The sequence below is a fragment of the Galleria mellonella genome, unplaced genomic scaffold (genome assembly GCF_026898425.1).
Source record: "Galleria mellonella isolate WM207_F2 unplaced genomic scaffold, CSIRO_AGI_GalMel_v1 utg37, whole genome shotgun sequence".
NCBI lineage: Eukaryota > Metazoa > Arthropoda > Insecta > Lepidoptera > Pyralidae > Galleria > Galleria mellonella.
Window position 1 is genome coordinate 2,292,803 of NW_026442087.1, and position 19,845 is coordinate 2,312,647.

Below are 19,845 nucleotides of genomic sequence, written 5' to 3' on the forward strand. Positions count from 1 at the left end.
GCGGGTGGGGTTACCATTCCATTATCATCCATTTAAAAAAAAAAAACAAGTAATATGGACTTCAGCTAAATAACGTCTAGGTTAGTAAAATATTCCTGAGATATTTGTCAAAAGTTGTTTAAATTACCTACAGTTTTGCTCACACAAAATTATATATGGCTTGGTATGAAAATTTTATTGACAGGATATTAATTTTAACAGAAGGAATCTTTGTACATATAAAAGTCGTTTGCTTGGGCACCTCTGTCCCATTCATGTTTCGGTTTGCAAGGTGGGTTATGGTAGTGAAATTACAGGGTACAGAGGTATAACACGTACGTCCTCAGAAATGGCAACACATGGGGGGTATCATGGACGAAACAGTATACTCTGTTATGTTTATGGTACTGCTCATGTCTATAGGTAATAGTTACCACTTTTTACCAGGTGGGTTGCCATTCTAAGTTGCATAAAAAAAAATTAACCCCAATTTTAACAAATTAGTATGGGATCATGTATTTATATTTAAATTTAAAAATTTTATTATGCTTTGTAATTGGCAAACATGTAGTGTAAATTGTAAACAAAAATTTTTCCAAGCTTAGAGTGCCTTTGTTTCACCATAAGTACATTGGACATCTTAATTTCTGTAGTAGGTTAAAATCTAACTCACTCGCAGCGATCCCTACAAAGGTTTGTACCCGAACGTGAAGTAATTAAGCACGCTACGTAAATATTGTGGACATACTGAGTTCTGGTCAGCATGATGTGTGTGTTTTAGAACAAAAGAACCATGGAGGTGGCAAGTGCATTAAATTAAAATAACATTGGTCGTGTGGTCCCAGCATAGAATAGGCCTTCCTTTACCGTGGGTGTCGTAAGAGGCGACTAAGGGAGGGCGAAGGATTTTTTTTAATAGGTGATAATGGTATGGTACCCCATCTGCGCTATCGGTATACAATGGCGGGGCACCAGTGATGGATGACTGATGAGGATGAAAGCAGGTCAGTTAGCCCATCCTGACGAATTCAACTAGAATTGGCCACGATGGTTTCCAGGGGGAACCACGTGGAGGTCGACCTGACAGGGTATATTGTTAGTAATGGGGCTATTTGACCTTATTACTAACAATCCCTTTCCCCCAGGGTGAGGGATTGGCAACAGCGTCTTTTTTAAACAGAGGGAGACTTTGTACAAAAGTCGATTGCTTGGGTACCTCTGTCCCATTCGTGTTTCTACCGTGAAGCAGTTGTATTTACATGGCTGTGCTTCGGTTTGAAGGGTGGGATATGACAGTGATACAGGATACAGGTGAATAACACCTTAGTCCTCAGGAATGGCAACGCATGGGTATTATCATGGGCGAAACAGTATACACTGTTATGTCCATGGTATTGCTCATGTCTATAGGCGACGGTTACCACTTTCCGTCAGGTGGGCCGTCAGCTTGTTTGTCATTCTAAGTTGCATTTTTTTTTTTATTTAATAAATGACGTATCTGTAAGTTATTTTATTACCTATAAAGGGATATTTTATATTAGATACACTCACAAAGTATTGTTGATCGAATACAATACTTATAATATAAAATATAATGTCGCATTTCAAACGCAAAATACAAATAAATAAAATAACAAATGGCTAATAAGCTCACGGTAATCCTCTATTCCACCGCGTCGGGTTCACGATCGCTAATGGTTTTGAAGTATTGGCATTATGTTGCAGCTCTTCCCTTGCTCTTTGTTATGCGTTATTTATGTGGCGTGCCCATTAATACTCATTATTACAGCTGTGGAACCCTCCTTGTACACACGTACAGACCACAGGCACATTTACCCTAATACAGAGCAAAAAAATTCCCTAAAACATTTTGGTATACTGCAAGTTGGTGAGTAGCTGTGTATAGGAAATTTTTAAACTGTGGCACTTTGTAGGGTGAAGTCTTCGATAAGGGAACGTGTTTCAAACCATTTTGTTGAGTGTAAAGGCTGGCTTTGTTGCATAAAGTGCTCGAGGTGGCGTGAGTGATGTCGCCTTTTATGTGTTCGCATAAAAATTTGGGTCACATATTTTCTCATAGTGCTAAATTATAATATTAATGACTTTATTTTTTTTCATGTTAATTTGTATTAAAATACTTTTTGGAAATGACAATTTAAAGTTTTCTATACCTATGTACTTCAATGGTTATGGTATGAAATGATAAGAGCAACATAGACTTTTGTTATTAAAGCTGAGCATGAGTGAGGTTTAAAAAAAAATTAATTCACAATTATACAGTTATCTATCGATCCTATTTAAGAGCTGCGCCCTTGTCGGTGGAGCTCTTGCCACTCACTACGATTTTCAGCGAATCTCTTCACCTCTTGATACGACACGACACCAATTCCTTCCTTGATCTGCCTGATGTAACTATGTCTCGGTCTCCCTCTTCCCCTCCTTCCTTCTATCTTACCTTCTATTATAATGTTCATAAGTTCGTCGTGTCGTATCAAGTGTCCCAATATTTTTCCCCTTCTGTCCTCAACAGTTCTAATAATTTGTCTTTTTTCCTTAACCCTAAGCAGGACCTCTTGTTATACAGTTATTATAAAAAATACAGATACACTTGTATTTTTTTATTAGCAATTTATTATAGAAATATTAACAAAATACTTAATTTTTTTTATACAAACGTCAAGTGTAGTGATTTTAATTAAGCAAGCGGATTTTTTTTTTCATGGGTGAAAATGGTATTGTAAACCCGCCTGCGCTATTGGTGTACACCGGTGGGGCACCAGTGGAAGATGATAGGTAAGAATGAATGCAGCTCAGTTGGCCCATCATGATGAATTCGACAAGAATTAACCATGATGGTTTCCAGAGGAAACCGTGTGGAGGTCGACCTGAGTGGGTATATTGCTAGCAATAGGACTATTGAACCTAATTACTAACAGTCACTTTCCGTCCTACGCAAAAGCATTACCCGCAGAATAGCACAGAAGGTGCGGGTTCAAGCCCTGTCCGTTTCAAAATGATCACAGAATATTAATTTTTTTTTTGATAGATGAAAATGGAATGGTAACCCCGCCTGCGCTAACGGGATACGCTAGCGGGGCACCAGTGAAGGGTGATAGATGAGAATGAAAACAGGCCAGTTAGCCCATCATGATGAATTCATCAGGAATTAACCATGATAGTTTCCAGGGGGAACCGCGAGGAGGTCGACTAGGTATATTACTAGCAATGGTATTCTCAATCTCCATTACTAACAATCCCTTTCCCCCCAGAATAATAATTAGAATAAGATTTTCATAATTTAGTGACACTACAGAAGTAGACAAGAAACAAGTAATATAGACTATATAAAAATAGTTCTCTACTTTTAACACAGATGGCGTTAGTGACGCCGACAAAAAAAATCGTGATATAGCGCATTCTACTATTACTGAAATAAACCAACGCTCGTACGTTACACACGTGTCACTATTACTCTGTAATTTCTTAATTCTCTGTCAAACTACATTGCAAATGAAAACATAACCTGTCTATCAAAATTCAGCATTGACGTCACAGATTGCAAAGTGACAGCTGTCCAAACATCACGTTCCACAATTAGCGATATCCTTGTTAAAATGTCAACAGTATTAACGCATTAATTCAATACATCAGCCCACACAAAGCCCAGGCTTGTAATCGTATAGATAAATCAACCATTATCTCGGCTCTCGAAGGCAACGAACAAAACGCCGACGGGAACAAATGAGCGCCATTTTTCTTTGGCATCCGTAGCGGAGGACTCTGTCAATATATCCGTGTTGGTGTGTGGTTCTATTTAGAAGCGGAAGCGAGTGGATACGATCGTCAAGGAACCGGCTTTTTCCAAAGTGTTCATATAGTCAATGATACCCTTACTAATATTAGAAATATGAGAATGAGTTTGTTGTTTTTTTTTTATTTAATGAGCATGCATAAATACAAAAAATATGATTTTTTAGTATTCTCTTAAACCTATTGGGATTGTGTGTGATATAACATTTGTTCTCAAATGTCAATAAATATATATGCTGTTTTAGTAAGGGAGACAGTAAATAAGCTTTCAGTTGAAACTTTATGTTTTTAACAGTGATATTGTATTCGCAAGTCATAGGTAGAGAATTTAACTAATCGTATATCAGTGTTTTGCTCTTTTCGCTCGCCATAGTAGTTTTTTAAAATCGAGTAGTGACTATTTTGTGTTGCGCGGCGGAGCGTTATTTAGTAATGCGCTTAAAGGCTTAAACAATCAGTATGAAATTTAGTATACTCGTACTATATGGGAAAGAATATAGAGGCTACTTTTTATTCCGATTAGTAAATTTATCGAGATTATGTGTATGTTGGGTTTTGTTGAAAAAGAATGAAATTAAATTAAGTACTGTGCAACTAGTGTCAGTAAAAAATAATAACAATATATAATAATAATATTATATTATAAAATAATAATATAAAGACAGTAATAAAAAAAAAAAGATTGTTTATTTGATAAACATACATAAAAAATAAATTATAAACAAGTATAATGTACCAAATAAATATCAAAATGATATTGTTATGTAAATCAAATGTCTGTACTCATAATTTTTATTTTATTTGTTTCTCTAAATTCAACAGCACGAATCAAATATTTATTGCGGTAAAATGGAAGACTTATATAAAATGAAAGATAGAGTGAAATAATCACAATATTTTATTAAAATATCAAATAGAAAATAAAATTGAAGATTATGAAAAGTTATATTATACTTTTTAGTATAAAATAATAGATTTTCATTTCATTGTTCAAATGCAATATTGTCATTGTTTAAATGATAAAAATGTACTTTTAAACATTTAACCTTGAAAATTGTCCGCTAACTTTCGCACCTTGGTCCACAGCCATCATCTCTCGCCCCATCTGCCGCCCTAACCACTGTTATATTTTATTTGCACGATAAATTACGTTTTATTACACATATTTTGTCGTGTTATAATAACTAATGTACCTAGTCTCCATTCGCATGAACCGCCCCGTAACGCATTTTTATTATTTATTTGTGTTTTTTATTGTACACCACCCCGGACTTTATTTTTGAGGATATGTCATAATCTATCGGAATAAGAACGGTTCTGATGATAAAGTTTTACGGGCAAATAATTTTAGCGCTGCATTTTTTTTTTTGCAATAATGCAAATAAAGTATACTCATTCATTCATTCATAAAGAACTATTTAAATAATAAATTTATGCAATATTGAATGGCAAATAAACTGTCGGCCCACCTGAAGAAATTGGTAACCGTCGTCTGTAGAAATGAACGCCACCATAAATGTAACAGAATATACTGTGACGCCTATCAGCGATCATGCGATCATGCGATACCAGTGCCGCTAGTGAACAATAAAGGCAACTTAGAAACTCTTAGCACCAGAAAGTGTAATTCTCATATGTGAAAGAATTTTTAAAATTAGTTGAGTATATTTTGAGTCTGTTGATTACAAACAATTTACAATTGATTATAAAGGATTGAAATTTTACATATTGATTTTACTCTAAAGTAAAAAAAAAGTAAAGAGCAGCAATTTTTTTTTATATTATACGACACTTTAGAGTGTCTTGATGATATTCCAAGATTTTTGAGACGTCACAGTATAATTAAATTCTGCAGTGGTTATAGCTATGAATAATTACGGATTTTTATAAAAAAAAAAACTGATTTTTGCAGTTTAAAAAGCATGTCAATTATGCATAACCAATAATTCTTTTTACCATTCAGATTATTATAAGAAAAATGACATAAAATGCTGAAAGTACAAGGTTATCTTACTTTTACCCCATCATAAGGTGAAAGTGCCAAAGGTAGGGCCGAAACGCCACCTTTTATTGTACGGGACAAAATATTTGTACGAACGGGCAGGGTGCCCATAACTGTGCATCGATAAATCGCTCCAGACGTTAATAAATCGGAAGATGGTAACTGGAGTAGATCGAGTGCTGAGACAGCATGATTTGTGTGGCGTGCCCGCTCGATGCCTGCCATGCATCTCCCGTGGCGGGGGTTGAGAGCGATTTTTCACTATGACTTCACCCTAATGACGGAACGGCTGAGGTGAGACTCGGAAATAAGATTTTTAGAATGTTTAATTGACCGTGAATCTCTGATGGGAAATATTTTTTTTGGTAGGTACGCATTTATTGTCGCAAACAGATGATCCGCGCAGTGTCTTAAAAGTTTTAACTATATACCAGAGGGAGACTTTGTATAAAAGTCGATTGCTTGGGTACTTCTGTCCCATTCGTGTTTCTACCGTGAAGCAGTTGTGTTTGCATGACTGTGTTTCGTTTTAAAGGGTGGGATATGGCGTGAATTTACTGGGTACGGAGGAATAACACCTGAGTCTTCAGGAATGGCAACGCATAGGGGGTATCATGGGGGTATCTCTGTTATGTCCATGGTACAGCTCATGTCTATAGGCGACGGTTACCACTTTCCATCAGGTGGGCCGTCTTGCTTGTTTGCCATTCTAAGTTGTATAAAACAAATAAAAAAAAAATTCACCCCTTTGAATTATTTTGAATTTCTCTTCTTGAGGTCGTGTAACGAATGCTTAAATACTTAATCTTTTTGATACTGCAACAACTGAAGTGATTTCAATAAACGATTTGACCCTTAACCTTTTAAATTTTTTACAAACTTTTTACAAATTCGAAATTTAAATCGGTTGATATATTTTTTTAAGTCAAATACTGGCTGTATTTGACTTAAAAAAATATATCAACCGATTTAAATTTCGAATTTGTTGTAAATGTTTGTTGTAAATTTAATTATAATGGCATGTCTCCAATGTAACTCTTCAATTCAAAATTCGAACGCAATCTGAATACGATGGCAGCGGACGATTTAACGAGGGGACATGTGCGAACTGGTATAAATCGAGAGGATTTATTAGACGCGATCCCCTTATAAATAACGATAATAACACAAATAAAAATGGCGACGCTAATGCGAAACAAATCCGCCGCGCAGTGAAAATGTCGTTGTGATACTTATAAATAGACATTTTAAAAAACATCCAAGCAATACAAATATCAAGTATCGCATGTATTATTGTTATTTCAGCCATTAACTGTTACTGGATATATGCCTTTCCCATAAGGGGAGTTTTGCCAGTAGTTGACACGTTTCGTAGGCAGATTGGCAACCGTAGTTAGGCTTTTAGAGATGTTTTAAGCTGTTGCCCATCCCTCACCTTCCCTTAGTCGCCTCTTATGACACTTATGGGAAAGAAAGGGGTGGCATATTCTATGCCGGAGCACACAAGTATCACATAATTGTTATAAAAGTGGATAGTGATAAAAATAGAATGCTATAGGAAATTTAAGGTGGGTTTATGGGGGAGGCCTATGTTTAGCAGTGGACGAATGGCTTAGATGATAATGAAGAGAAATTTAGATGCTGCTTTGCTGCATAGGTATATGAGTTTTATGAGCTATTTTATTCTTCTTTACATCTGTCTTGTGGCGACCTCGTACGGGCAAACGCAGTGTAGGACGACCCCCCACTAGATGGAATCACGACCTGTAATGCGTTGCAGGGAGTCAGTGGATGCAGGTGGTTCAGGACCGTTCCTTATGGCAGTCTATGGAGGAGATCTATGTTCAGTGGTGGACGGGAAATGGCTGAAATAATAATTTCTTTTTTTTATACCACTGAGGTGGCAAACTAGCATACGGCCCACCTGATGGTAAGCAGTTACCATAGCCTATGAACGCCTGCAATACCAGAGGTATTACGCGCGTGTTGCCGACCCTGAAGAAACCTCTTTATCCCCCTTTTGAAGAATCCCATGCTGTAGTCTCTTGGGAAAACCTCTGTAGGGAGCTCATTCCATAACCTGAGTGTTCGTGGGAGAAAACATCTCTGAAACCGCGATGTACGCGACCATTTAGGCTGTAAGGTATGAGGGTGAACTGCCTGTCCCTGTCGTTTCTACGTTTTGCTGTCTTCCATACCAAAATATATTATTATAATCCTCTGCTTAATGTATGTCTTTTCGTTAACCCTTACACAGGCGTGAATTTTCAGGGTACAGAGGAATAACACCGGAGTCCTCAGGAATGGCAACGCGTGGGGGGTATCATGGGCGAAACAGTATACTCCGTTATGTCCATGGCACCGTTCATGTCTATAGGCGACGGTTACCACTTTCCATCAGGTGGGCCGTCAGCTTGTTTGCCATTCTAAGTTGTATAAAAAACACATATACCTTGAGTTATATATTTTGAATATTTACAAAATAAATACAATAAGTAAATTTTACTTTTTTAATTTTACTTAAAATTACCCGTGCGTCATGCAAATTAATATAAATTGAACGGATGGTTTTTTTTTTGATGGGTGAAAATGGTATGGTAATCCCGCTTGCGCTAACGGGATACGCTGGCGGAGCAACAGTGAAGGGTGATAGATGAGAATGAAAACAGGCCAGTTAGCCCATCATGATGAATTCATCAGGAGTTAACCATGATAGTTTCCAGGAAGAACCGCAAGGAGATCGACCTGGTTGGGTATATTGTTAGCAATGGGATTCTCAGTCTCCATTACTAACAATCCCATTTCCCCCTGAACGGATGGTTTCCGTTTTAGTTTGGGCAATAGATTGAGGGTGTGTTTAAAAAAAAATCTTAGGTAAATTAGTTTAGATCTGGGTGTTCTGGTTTCTTTATTACATATTCGACATCTGTATTCCATTAATATTAAAATACATGAATGTTACTTGATTACGTAAAATTTTTGAATGGATTTAAATCAAATTTAGTACTTAGATATATCATAGTTTAATAAATTGAATATTAATGTACTTTTAAATGCCAATACGGCTACCAAACTTGGCAATTGGCAAAACCTTCTAATAGGGGGAGACCTATGTTCAGCAGTGGACAGTTTATGGCTGATATGATGATGATGATGAGACTTTTAAATTGAACTAAATAATGATTTATAGTTCCAAAATATTCAAGTTACTTCATCTCCAGTCATCGTCTAAAACTAAAAAGGAAATTTATTACTAAATTATATTTTTTCAAACGAGTTAATAACCTCATTTGAATAGTTACAGTAGCATTATACAAATACACGTTACTGTCAATTGTCAAAATGTCAGATTACAAAACTGTTTCGCGACACAAAATATCAAATGCTAGGGTGACGTGATGGATGGAGCGGACATAATTGGCCGTCCCCCCACATGTTAATGAATCGTGTGTAATGAAAAATGATTGTGCAACCGTGTCGCGGCGTGTCCGGTCCCACTCATGATGTATGGTCATGCTACTTCGTGTAACAAATGGCTTTACAAAATGGCGTCGAATTGTTTGTACAATTGGCGGGCACTGTTGAGTGTGCTCGGTGTTTAAGTATTTACGATTGATGTTATTCGACAAAGATAATTATGTTGTATTGAAAAGAGATGAAAGAAAATCACGATAAAGATCATTTTAATGATTAATCATTTTAAAAGAATCAATTATCTTTGTATTTTAGTCAACGTTTTGAAATACACACAAATACAAGACAGAATTAAAGTGTATTGTAGAAGTTTACTGTTATAATGTTTCTATTATTATTGTTTTTAAAGATTTTTTTTGTTTATACAACTTAGAATGGCAAACAAGCTGACGGCCCACCTGATGGAAAGTGGTAACCGTCGCCTATAGACATGAGCAGTACCCGCCATAAACTAAAATTTCACCCCAACCATCTGGGCGAGTGGCGGTCCTCCACCGTGCGTTTTATAAGGCACTTTTTTCCACGCACAACCACTCTTTGGAATCAACTTGCAGCAGCAGTATTTCCGAACCGATACGACAACATAACCTTCTAGAAAAGAGCATATTCCTTTTTAAAAGGCCGGCAGCACACCTGCAATGCCGTAGGTGTTGTGGGTGACCATAGGCGGCGGTAGTCACTTACCATCAGGTGAGCCGCATGCTCGTTTGCCCCCTGTGTTGTAAAAAAAAAAACAATTACATTTGGATATTTGTTTCGGATTTGAATGAAATTTAATATATAGGTAGATTATATATAAACACATAAGAAATTTAATATATGATACACTTTAGATTATCATAAGATATAACTACGTGGAAGTTGTATATTTTTTCTTATAGCTTTTGTATGGTAGAACTGCAATGGTATTTACGTTTCCTGATCGTGCAACTCTGGCAGATAAATGGCGGCGGGATGACCACAGGCTATAAAAGTGTTGGCAATGACAAACGGTCGTTCATAACGATAGCAACCCTCGCATTTTTACGTACCATAGCACTTTTCGCCCCCTTTACTTGTACCAATTTCGTGCGGCGCTCAAGTGATAAGCGGAAGCGGTTTTAATTTGTAACTTTGTAATATTAAAGTTATTGAGAAGTTAAAGTTAACAAATGTAGTTTCGATATTGTATATTAAGCATGTTATTTTTTTTTTACATCTTTACTTTCCGTAATAAATCACTACAAAGTGTTTTAAATTTATTTATTATATTTTAATTCGTTCAATTCTTTTATTTGTTGACTTCTACAATCTTAATATTAACAAAAGATCTTGAAAAATAGTAAAGTACACTGTAAATTCTTTTCGAGCACAGAAAAATGTAATAATAAATTAAATTAAAAAAGATAATTTCTATTAATAGACAATTTAATTTTTTTTTTGTAATGTCCGTTTACCACCACTGCCTTTAAATGTTTTCTTTTTAATAGTTAGGTAGTAGAAAATGCCATACGATATTAAGCTCGCCATTTGTACAAATTTTATTGTGCAATAAATAATAAGTAAATAAACAGGTATGGTCCCGCAATAGAATAGGTCACCCCTTCCTTGCCTGTAGGTGTCGTAAGAGGCGATTAAGGGAAGGCGACGGATGAGCCGCAGCTTAAAACATCTCCAAAGTCTAACTGCGGTTACCAATCCATCTGCCATGCATGACAACTACTGGCAAAACCTTCTAAGGGGAGGCTTATGTTCAGCAGTGGACAGTTAAAGGCTGGTATGATAATGAAATATTTTTGTGTATAGACTAAGATTATTTACGCTGTCGCTTATGCCTTGTGCTGACATTGTACTGTCAAGTCAAGGTTGTAAAATGCACATAATATTTTATTTATATCCCTTTCAAAGTGCTGTTTGGTACTGTTAGTATAAAGTCTGGGACCAAACAGCTACGTGTGAATTCGAGTAATGAATATTGACAATCCATTTGGCACGGTGGTTAAGATTGTTCTGAGCGTCGTAAATTCGATGTCGGCGGGGTGCACTTTTTGATGTACAAACAAAGAATATTTCTAAAATTATTTATTGTATTGTTTAGACTTTAATAAAAAATTCTAAAAACATATCTTTTATCGTCGGTACATGTACGAAACATTATATACATATAGATATTATATTTTTTAGTTTATTGTTTGTAATATTTTAATTAAAGTTATTTTAGATATCAAAATAAAAAATTAATACTGTATATTCTAATTTCAATAGTAAAACAGTAAAATAAATAAACTTAATATCTGATGTATAATTTGTACTGACGCGACATATGAAAGTGGTTTCTTCCATTATTATTTCACTTCTGAAATCCACGCGTACAGAGTAGCAGGCAAAAGCTAGTTAATTATAAATAAAAAAATAATTGAGATATATTATATGATGCCAAAATTGATATAAGATATAAACGTAAAAAATAAATGCCTAAGACATAAAACTAAGGTTGTCTGGAAGAGATTGCTTTAGTGATAGGACCGCCTTTTGTACTTCTCATAAGTAATACATACACACACATAGACATATCACACACTACACACACTACACACACACACACACACTCACTACACACACACACACACACACACACACACACACACACACACACACACACACGCACACGCGCACGCGCACGCGCACGCGCACGCACACAGACACAGACACAGACACAGACACAGACACAGACACAGACACAGACACAGACACAGACACAGACACAGACACAGACACAGACACAGACACAGACACATGTATATATATATATATATATATATATATATATATATATATATACATATATATGTATAGTTTTGTATTATTCTTTACGCGGTGCAATAAAGAGTTAATAAATAAACAAAAAAAAACAATAATGCAAAAAAAAGAAAAAAAAAAACTGTTATTATTAATAATATAAAAAAATATAAAATAATAAATGCATAGCAAAAGACTCAATCATTCTATTATTCGAATAATATTTTATTCGTCCTTATATCGATTCTATTCAGTCGCTGAACCTTTGTGTGTATATTATAATTGAAAGGTACAGCAATAAAACGGAATTTATAATATCCATACTCCGAATTAGCAATGCTCGATTAATTCTATCGATTAAATCGAGCATCGATATGCTTCACATCTGTTGTGTTCCTTGCTTTGCAATCGTGAAAGTAATGCGTGAAATGGGGTTTGGTTGTAAACATTGATTTATTTATATGAAATACTAGTCTATGCATGCAAATTCGTTCACATAATCGGGATATGTTGATAAACAGGGGGTCTACCATGAAATGCAATTCCGAATTTTCGGACTGAATTTCGTGTTTTCGTTCATACCAGAATCGGTCCAGGGAATGGAGATTAACATTTTGTTCGTCATAAATCCTAAAAGAAAAAATAAAAGCCTAAAAGAACGATATTTTAATATTTTCAAATGTATTTATATCGGTATCATAATATAATTTTAATACGAAATTTGTGTTTCGTTCACCCGTGAAATTTCAGAAAACATTTTATGGTAGGCTCTCAGTAGTCTATGCCCTCATCCTAAATAGTACAGGTTGTCACGACGATTGGTTGAGTTGTTAAGGTATTTTGAGGTAACATACAAACAAATTCATTTTCCATTCATAATAGTAGTAAGAATAATACAAACACACAAAATATACCTAGATTTTCTACTTGTAAAATTATCTTGTAAGGCTATATTTTGTTTTTAATTTCAATATTTTTTTTTTATACACCTTAGAATGGTAAACAAGCTGACGGCCCACCTGATGAAAAGTGGTAACCGTCGCCTATAGACATGAGCAGTACCGTGGACATAACAGAGTATACTGTTTCGCCCATGATACCCCCCATGCGTTGCCATTCCTGAGGACTCAGGTGTTATTCCTCTGTAGCCAGTAAATTCACGCCATATCCCACCCTTCAAACCGAAACACAGCCATACAAACACAACTGCTTCACGGTTGAAACACGAATGGTACAGAGGTACCCAAGCAATTGGCTTTTGTACAAAGTCTCCCTCTGGTTTAACTTAACTGGTATAAATTAACAATAAGTAAACAAACAAGTTCATTTAAGAAAATATTCTTTGCAAAATATTTCTTATAAAAGTAAATATAAATCAAGGATTTTGGTTTCATCATATATAATACAAGAAATCAAGTAAACGAATAAGTAATCAAAAAGACATCAAATTGGATTTTAAATAAATTGAAATAATGTACCTTGACAGGGTATTGACACCACATGTGACCAGGGTAATATTGTACAAAGACCGGCGACACTTGAGAGAGCGCTCGACACTGAATGATGGATGGCCAGATGAAGATGGATGTTCGCCCCGTTATATATTATTATGTCGTTAAACATAGCAATGTATGTGGTAATATGGCACTATATCATTCACCTGTATTTGCAAGTAATTTATTTTATACCTTACTAAGGTAATCTTTTGTTTCTTCTTTATTGTACATAAAAAAGGTATTGTATTAGAATAATAATTAAACATAATAATACACAAGGGCGAGCTTATCTCTAAAAGAGATTTTTCCAGCAAACCCAATATGAGATAAACTGCCAGTTTAGTTGTATTTACAGTCAGCCATACATGTGTACTAATCGATTGAAATGTTATAGTTAAAAATAAATAAATAAAATATCTATACAATTGAAAACACTATGTAAAAATTAGTTTAAAACTTTGCGCCTTAACACTTTCCAATCTATCCTTCTTCTATCATTCTTCCAAATTAGATATTCTAATGGTAGTTGGACTGGAAAAAAATATAAGCTACTCTTTATCTCAAACTATTATCTTTGTAGTATAAATATTACTTGTTTAGATACCATCTAATATGCAATTCAAATAACCCATAAACATTTACAAATCACTTCCTATAATTTTTGTCTCTATACATGTAAAATATTCCAATAATCTTTAATTTTAGGAACGATATTGGTAAATATTTTCTTTGTATTTATAAAAAATTACATAATGTAGGACAATACATATTAAGGACATTTGTAAACGTGATTCGAGGATTTAACAATAAAAATAATTTACAGACTATTCAAAAAATATAAATTTTATAATATGACATTTCTGAAAAATCTACTACTTATTGTAAATTGTCAAAATAAATTTTACAAAACAAATATAATTTCAAAACTAAATACAGACATGAAAGTCAAATACAAAACATGATTAACACCCTACACTCCGTCCCCTGTATAAAAAAAAAAAAACAGGCGTCGTAAAGCTAACGCTGACAAGTATTTGATATAACAAAATCTGAAAGGAGAAAATTCAAATTGGATCACGTCACTGACTCGAGAATTCTAACTGACTAATATACTGCTGTCCTTATTTCCCTCATTGGTAGCCTCATTTCAGACTTTTAACAGCACAGAGCAATGAGATTATTATATTTGACAGGGTAATTCGGAGACACTGGCAGTGTCACGCCAATCTTATTAGGGATGTAAATTAATATGGAATGAATCCATTATTTCACAAACAAGCCTTGGCTGGGGCGATAATATTTTAGAAAATGGGCGGTTTAAACTTTCACTGGAATTTTGCAGAGTTGTTTATACCATATTTAATTAATAGTTTTTTTTTTGTTTATCATTGCAACTATATTATTGTTGTAATAAATGAAAACGCGAGAAAATTTCTCCTTTTTAAAATTGACTGAAACCACTGATTTTTGTTTATTGAAAGGTCCTTTATTCTACAATAAAAATTAAATTATTTTTTACTCCTCCGTTATAATTTAATAATGTACCTATGGGAACATATATGATGAATCTCATTTAATGGATGGAATGGATTTTCAAAACACATGGTGTTCTAGCTTGTAGACGGGATATTTGGTGTAATTATGTATAATTTATTTATTACACTTCTATATATTAATTTTTATATTTGCAACAAAATTTTGTATTTTAAAGTATGCTTCTTCAAAGTTCACTGAGAAATATAATTATAAAAAATGTTTTTTTATGCAAAACTTAAAAAAACAATGCAATTAGTGAATACTTACACGTATTTTTTTTGTATACTCGTATTTAAAACTAGATAGGCAAGGGTCAATTAGTGACAGTACCAAATACATACAACTTTTTTTTTGTACCAATTAATGTAATGATATACAATTAGTGGAATGTCAAACGCAATTACTGTTGTCGCACTCACGCAATGTGACCTTTGTGAAATGTCACAATTATTTACAATAACCTCAATGTCGGTGGTCAATAATATTTAAAAATATATATGATCGACAGAATCCGTCTTTTTATATTCTGAATTATAAATAATAAGGCATTAATATTTTACTGCTAGATGTGTGGTACTAAAATTAGAGAAGGACTTTAGTATACAGTTACCAATGTACTCGTAATCTGCTATTACATTTTGATTTAGAATTATGGAGAAATAGAACTTTGTGGGGAAACAGGGAATGGAATTAAAAAAAGTGTAATAAAAGTAAATGCAGACAAAGAAAATATTTTAGATAAAGTATGTAAATTAATTTGTACAAATAATTTATAGTATATATATATATATATATATATATATATATATATATATATATATATATATATATTGTAATGGAATTTATATATTAAATATAATTTATTAATTCTAATTTTATCACTTACTAGATGGAGTGACGACCTCATGTAGGGAGTCAGTGGATGCAGATGGCTCAGGACCGTTCCTTATGACAGTTTATGGGGGAGGCCTATACCAGTAGACTATGGACAATTAACGGCTGAAATGATGATTATGCTACCTAATTTTATACTGTGTTGACACATAGTTTAAATATACTATTGGGAATTAACGCGACGCGATTGCAGGCAAGTAATGCCTACTTGTACATACCTGATTTAAAAAAAAAAAACTGCGCGAGCTGCCATAACTAGACTTTGTTCATATTAGTCCTGTCGTGACTTCGGTATGGTATCATCCACGTCGAAACGTCGGTTATAAAAATCAGGTCTATGTGCATATTATTATTTATTATTTCAGCCATTAACTGTCTATTGCTGGGCATAAGCCTTCCCTATAAGGGGAGTTTTGCCAGTAGTTGCCACGCTTGCCAACCGCAGTTAAGATTTTAGAGACATTTTAAGAGGAACGCTGCTGCCCATCGCTCGCCCTCCCTTAGTTGCCTCTTAGGACATCCACGGGAAAGGAAGGGGTGGCCCATTCTATGCCGGGACCACACGGCTATACAGGTATTATACACCTGCAATCGTGTCACATTAAGTCCTGACAGTATATTTAAAATACAGACATACTATGCTTAATGCCATATGGCATTAAGCTCGCCATTTGTACAAAGTTTTATTGTGCAATCTATACTTATAATAAATCTGTAGAGAGGTCAATTCTGTACATGAAATATATTTACAAAATAACTATCAGTGGGTGATAAGTGATCGATACTGATGCAAAAAATGCAATTAGTAAAATTTGGTCTGTCTGTATGTACGTTATAGAAACAAAAACTACTCGACGGATTTTAACAAAACTTAGTACAATTATTCTTCATACTCCTGGGCAGGTTATAGTATACTTTTCATCACGCTACGATCAATAGGAGCAGAGCAGTGAAGGGAAATGTTGGGAAAACGGGAGAAGTTATTCCATTTTTAAGCTTTCGTCGCATGTACAGCTTTAATGGCCACTTTTTAAAATGTAAAAATGTCCACTCGTGCAACGCCGGGACGGGCTGCTAGTAAAGAATAAATAAATAAAATACTATCTGTATTATACAGGGTAGTATTTAAAATACAGACATATCTGTATTATAATACAATAGTGAATTTGTCAAAGCAGCCGCTCTATATAATTACCCGTGGCGTTAAACCGGGAGATGTATAATAAATGCATTACCATATTTTCGTCTGTATTACCGGGGTGTTATTTATTGGCTTAAAATTGTAGTCATCCCATACATTATGTATGACGGCGGTAATTACGCCTTGGGCGTACCCCTCGAGCCTTGTACAGAATGAGGCATCTTGATTACTTATTCTACAGTGAATTATATAGTTTACTAGTAAAATTGACTTTTTTTAATGGGCGACGATGGGATGGTAATCCCACCTGCGGTATAGGCTGGCGGGGCACCAGTGACAAATAGTAAGTATGTAGGTAAGCAATTAGTTGGCTAGTATAACAAAGGGGGGTCGCAAAACTCTCAAAACTCGACCCTTCGTTTTTTTCATGTATTTTATTATTAAAAAAAAAAGCGAAGCAATATAATTTTCTTGTGTTAAGATCTTTTTAATAATGATACAAGGAAAAAAATTGATTTTCTTAATAAATCTATATTTATAACTTTATTTTTTTACTGAGGTCGTTTTTGCGACCCACCCCCTGTATAGAGGCTTCGGGACTCCCCCCTCAAGGGGTCACGACCCACATGTTGAAAAACATTGACCTATTGTAACGAATCCACCAGGAATTAACCACGATGATTTCCACGGGGTATCGCGCGAAAGACGACTAGATGGGCTATATTCCTAACAGTATTAATGCTAGACTCCATTACTGACAATCCTCTGTCCCCGAATGGGTTATTACGGGGTCATAGTGTCTTCTTTTATGTCCATGATGTCACTTACGTTTATAGGTGCCAGTTATCAATATTATTTGGCGAGCTGTTTATTTTCGAATCGATATAAAAAAATATGCATAATCTTCAAGAAAAGAGCATATTCGCGGCGGCGGTAGTCACTTACCATTAGGCGAGCCGCATGCTCGTTTGCCCCCATATTGTAAATATATATATATAAAATTCTCGTGTCACGATGTTTGTTACCAAACTCTTCCGAAACGGCTTTACCGATTTTTATGAAATTTTGTGTGCATATTGGGTAGGTCTGAGAATCGGCCAACATCTATTTTTCATACCCCTCAATGATAAGGGTGACCCACCCCAAAAAAAATTATTTATATTTTTTTAACAACTTTTTCCATTTTTATTTTATTATGATTTAGCATTGAAAAATACACACAACTTTAAATTTTCATCGTTTTACGATCAACCCCTGTATTTTAAATTTTTATATTTCGCAATAAGTATATATATATATATATATATATATATATATATATATATATATATATATATATATATATATATATATATATATAATGTTTTTTAAAATATGTTTTCTCAGTAGACAGATGTGAACCGGCATCCGTCGGGGAGCTCGATGACACTTCACTTGGTTGACAGCACGGTGATTAATTCACATTCCGAGGGGGATGTCTATCTGACATTTTCATACTTTTCAGTTGCAATAGCACAGGCGTAACTGTCTTTTAAAACAGGTATTTTATATTGCTTTTTTTATTTGATTATCACATCATTAACGTATTGATGTAATTTGTGCTCATGATGTAGGCACGTAACTTTATTTATTTATTTATTTAAGGACAATCAACAAAGCATACATTTATATCTGCTTAAAATACATTATAATAAGGTTACATTATAAAATGCTGCCTCAATTAAAGGCCGCCACGACACGCGTATACATAATATATTATTATTAGTATGAAAATTTATAAAAACTACAATACTAGTTATACAATAAATAGTTGGACTACAGTAATATTTTAGATTTCAAAGATTTGTACACTTATAATCTATACATATGTGCAACGATACATGGCATGCTGTTATTAAGCTGAATAAATTTAACTAAAGAATCTATACAAAGTGGATTTGAATTTGTTTAAGGTCGTGTTAATGTCAATATTAATATTAGGCAATCGTGACAACTGCTTATACTGTAACTGCATTCTGTTAATAGCTTGAAGCAAGTCATGCTCACTATAAAGTCTAGACGATAGTGATGGCGTGGTGGGTCGAATTGTTGAGCTCTTTAAAATATGGTTTGACACAATGATGACGTGAACGTGTGCTGCTTGTGGGGACTGGTTTACCAATGTTTTTTATGTAACATAGAATGGTACCAATAAAAGTGTTCTAAAATTAAAAAGAAAATTTCATAAACATATTTAAATTTAATACATTAGCGGGAACGATATTATTTCTCATACAATATATTTTTTTTTATAATTTATATTTCTTTATTAACCAATGTAACAATTTTCTTCACGTAATGACAAATCAATATTTACATTATAGTTTTTAAATTAATAAAATAAATAATAATGAGAATTGAATTATAAAATAAAAATAACATTATAAATTAGTTATACTACATGTCAATATAATGATAACTACATGCTAATAATGATAATTACAAGTTATAATAAAATTTTACGTTTTTATTTATTTATTTATTTATTTATTTACATTTTATTGCACCAAGTAAAAAGAGAAATAACAAATACAGTAAATATTAATGAGAAGTGATACAAAATGCGGCCTTATCGCTAAGCAATCTCTTCCAGACAACCTTTGGGTAGAGGACATTGAGAAAAAGACAAAGGGTAGGTGGCGCACTGTTATATAAATATTATCATATATAAACATATATACATACATACATACACA